The sequence below is a fragment of the Eulemur rufifrons genome, chromosome 17 (assembly GCF_041146395.1).
Source record: "Eulemur rufifrons isolate Redbay chromosome 17, OSU_ERuf_1, whole genome shotgun sequence".
Classification (NCBI taxonomy): domain Eukaryota; kingdom Metazoa; phylum Chordata; class Mammalia; order Primates; family Lemuridae; genus Eulemur; species Eulemur rufifrons.
Window position 1 is genome coordinate 17025407 of NC_090999.1, and position 4462 is coordinate 17029868.

The window sequence follows — 4462 nt, forward strand, 5'->3', positions numbered from 1 at the left end:
TCTCTATTTGGAAGACATTTCTTTCTTCTACTAGGCTTAGAACTAACTTTTTTAATATTATATTCATTTGATTTTTCAAAAATCATTATGTTTAGTTCTGACTGTAACATTCATAAAGTGAGAAAAATATTATTCTCTCAATGTTTTTACCCAATTTTAAAAAATTTGTTCCTAATTTGGGAAGTTGACATACCAGAGAATTTACATAATCAGTAGCCTGTTCACTGTTTACAAAGCAATTGCTACAACAACTAACAGATGTACCGTATTGGTAGAGGATTAAATAGTCATACCAGAAGTGCAGTTCATATTTGCTTTAGTAATCATGGCAGAAAGATAGTGTCTATTTGATACTTACTAATGGAGTTTCATTTCTTTAAGCTACATTACACAGTGTTTCGAAAGAGAGTGATTTGTGTAAGTTTTTGTCTTATGCAAACATGCTAGCTAACTCAGCAGGGTGGTGAGTGCTAGATAGATGCAAAAATAATATTAGGAGAAATTTAAGTAATTAAATTTTAACACCTTAATATTGACTTTTTATCTGGCCTTTTACATGTAATACATTTATTATGCAAAAGCAGAGGCTGACATTCATGTTCAAAAGGTGAAAAGCTTGGCAGAACTAAGCTTGGGAGCTCTCTGATAACTTTACTGTTTAATATCAACATTTTTTTTAGATATTATTTATAAATGAATTTTCAGAATATTGTTTGTCTTCTATTTCTTTAAAAACTGTAAATTTTTATCTCTGTGCTGGTTTTGGCATTACCCAGCTCTGCTTCCATCTTCAGCGAGACTTTCCTACTTTCCCCAAGAATCAAGTACTGAGTCATGGGAGGTTACTCATTTGCCCATGGTTTAGGGTAGCTTTTTAAGTAGGTCATGGGCCCAGTGAAGCACCGTAGCATCACAGCCTGATGTCTGCAGGTCTGAATTACAGAGACACAAATTCCTCTGGGAAAATAGCCAGTTCTAGAAGTGTACACATCTTTATGTGTCATTTGAATTGTAGTATTTATATAGTTGCAAAATGTCACATTTATTTTTAAATTTCCCTTATCTAATACCTACTAGAACAGGATAGTATTATCCCTTATTTTTCTTTTCAAAGCATTATATTGACATTTGTAAGCTGAAGGTGATAAGCCAGTTGCTGAACTCAGAACTAAAAGTTTATGACTATGAAATAAATAAATAAATAAATCCCAGCATAGGAAAGAGAATGATTTTTAAAAGTACAAAAATAAAATTAAAAAAAAAAAAAAAACACTGTGCAGAGAAAATTGAAGTAAAATTAACCACTAAAATCACAAAAATAAAAAGGGCCTTAAACCATCATTACGAAACCTACTCAGAAAGGTTACATAGCACAGAGGATGCTATGAACTGAAAATGCACAAGGTGAAATGGACAAAACAGTATGAGCAAAGCAGCAGATCCTGATATAATACTACTTTTTCTGGAAGTTCCAAAAGGGTGAGTGCTAGAAGGATGAACTATATAAAAATACTCCAAGTTATTTTGAGTCTTTGTCCTAAACATAATAAGAGTTCATGGTGAACTATGTGAGGATACAGGACTCTCTAACCTATTCTTGAGAAGGGCCTACAGTGGTCCTCAAAGTGAGCCAAAAGACCTTTTTCTTTCTTTTAAGTCCAAACCAGATTCTTACATCTTATAACTCCAAATATGAGGAAAAGTCTAACATGGTAAGAAGATCCATATGTTACAGTTCAAAAGATCAAGAAAATTTGAAACTGAGCAAGCCTCCTTCATGTAACAAAGGGAAAATCCACAGCATTACTATGTTTTCTTTTTGTAGTGATGAAGACAAGAAAAATGGCCAGAGTTGAGATAGATCATAGTATATCTGAATAAGTAAATGTAATATAGTATAGCTGAAATATAGAGATTGAGGATATGAGGCATAAAATAAAGATTAAAAAAACAGAGACTATATCTGAGAGGGTCTCATTAAAAATTACAGATTTGAAAACACTTAGAAAAATGGGGAAAAATTAAATAACTATTTACTAAAATTGAGAAGGACAAATTTTATGCTTGGATTGGTGATATAATTAATTAATTTTATTTATTTTGAATTTTTGGGTGCCTCTGAAGCATGAATATGAAGAAAATACTTGGGTATTGTACTGAAAAAACTCATCTAGATTGAAATGTAAATTTGGGGGCTGTCAGCATCTAGACCAAAATTACTTCACAGTCATCAGCCAATTTGGTTTTATTTTTCTTATTTTATGCTGAAGACCCAATGTAAAATGCAAAAATCTCAAAAGAGGAAAGAATTTGGAGCTAAATATAGTAAATTTTTCATTCACTTCCTGAATTGTTTTTTGGTTACTTTGAATTGGTTTTCCATTTTTTCTTGGATTTTACTGGGCTTTCTTACCATCCATATTTGGAATTCTTTATCTGTCATTAAATATTTTCATTGTGGTTGGTATCCTTTGTTAGAGAGCTGGTGTTCCCTTTTGGAGGTGTCCTTTCTCTCTGATTCTTCATACTTCTGCATTTCTTTCACTTAGTCCGTCTCATCTGGGGCAGCTCTCCCTTATTATTTTTGGATTTTCTTTTGTTTAGATAGGGCTTTTGCCGCACTTCTCACTCATCTGAAGCATATGTTAGGTAAGAATCTTAGGCTTTGTTTGTGGGTGCTTTGATGGGGGCCTAGGTTCTGGATAGATGCTTTGGTTATGGATATTCTTAGCATGGTGTTTTTTCTCAGTTGCTAGTTGTTTGTAGGCTGTACCAATGGTGAGCTATGTGTGTGGGCAGATTCCCTATCTCTCTTTGATGGGGGAGGATGGAGGTATTGAAATCTTTTCTCTTTCCCCAGCTCCGTGATCTTAACAGTGTGAATTGTATTGGCATGCCCAGTTTGATCTCTGAGACAGTAAGTGTTGCTTGCTGGTGAGAATCAACCACAGCCTATATGATTAAGTAAGTAAATGTTGTAAAGGGCTGTGCAATTGACCTCCCTGCCAGTAGGTGGCGTTTACCAGAAGGAACATGCCATAGTGTTGTTTTGGGGACTTGTGACTGGCTGTAACCCCTCAGGGGAAGTGCTTGAATGCCCCAAGTGGTGAGTGGGGACCTGGAACTTCAGGTGAGTCCTTCTCACAGCAGAGGTGGGTTGAGGAATGAGACTGGGTGGGGCTGGGTCTGATGAGCCTACCCTCAGGGTACACAAAAGCTGGTAAGATAGCTGTTTTAGCAGGGTCAAAAGTTTGCTCCCAGGCTTTCAGGGAAAGCTTCCAGGGAGGGGCTTCCAGTGGCCCCACCCAGCCAGAAAGTCTGTTTGTAGTGGTGGGGCCATCTGAGATTCACAATCTGGCTTTCTGGAGCAGGTTTTGCTTTTCTCTCCCCTTCCCCACTCTGTGTTCTCCTTCTAGCTTCTACCAGCAAGCAGAAGCTCAAACTATAATACCTGAGCTCCCACACAATGGCAGCTGGGAGCTTCCCAGTCCAGGATCCTGCCCTGGGCTGAAAGCATGGCCTTCCTGTGGGGGGGCATGTTCTTTCAGTGTGCAGTGGCTGGGATCCACACTTCACTCTCTTTTCAGTTCTGCTCATGTGGGCTCCCTTGCCTCCTGAGATTAGTTCCCAAATCTCCCCTCTATTCCCCAGAACAAGAAGATTGAATCCTGGGGCTACACAATCTGGCCTGTGGGTCTGTCTTTGGGTCCCCAAAGATCAGTTCCTGATCATGCCAAGGAGAAGTGTGCTTGTCTCAAGTTGCCTATGAAGTGCTCAAGCAGGTTTGATGTCCCTCCACTTCGGGGTGTGCCCTGCTGTAATTGAGAGACTGGGCAAATAGCACCAGGGAGCGCTGATGAGAAAGGAGCTCACAGTCTTAGCACCACTTAGTCTTCTGGAGGTCTTTAAGAGGAGAGATTTGACCCACATTCTCCGGTGGAAGCCATGGTGTGGTAGATTTATCAACAGAGGGGAAGCAGCAGCTCCTGAGAGCCTTGGGTCTCTTAGTAGCCATGGGTTGGAGATGGAAAGGCTAGGAAAAGAGTTTAAATGGAGGAAAGCTCCCTGGTGGTCTAGTGGTTAGGATTCGGCGCTCTCACCGCCGCAGCCCGGGTTCGTTTCCCGGTCAGGGAACCATAATAAAAAAAAAATAAATATAAAAAAAAATAAATAAATGGAGAAAAGCTAGAATTCAGATCATCTCTGTCCCTCTTTCTGAAAGGCAGCCCACCTGGAATGTCCAGTCTCTATAGTCACATAGATACCCCCAGACCCACTGCTTCCCTGTGGCTCCCAAAGTCTGGGCCAGCATAGGTAAATGTTTGTGTGAGAATGAGCAAGATGAAAAATGAGAGGTTGAAGGCCCCTGGGGAGGACAAATACACATGGTGGGTGGAGAAGTAATATGGCACCTACTGTCTTGGTTTGTGTCTGTGGTGTCTGGAAGGGCACCAAGGAGGCT

The 4462-nt window shown here is 39.3% G+C and overlaps 1 non-coding gene across 1 annotated transcript; it reads left to right on the top strand.

Annotated features, from left to right (window-relative positions):
• The first annotated feature begins 4062 nt into the window (after positions 1 to 4062).
• Positions 4063 to 4134, top strand: TRNAE-CUC (transfer RNA glutamic acid (anticodon CUC)). The gene has a single exon. It is a non-coding gene; the product is annotated as a tRNA-Glu (tRNA).
• The last annotated feature ends 328 nt before the right edge of the window (positions 4135 to 4462 follow it).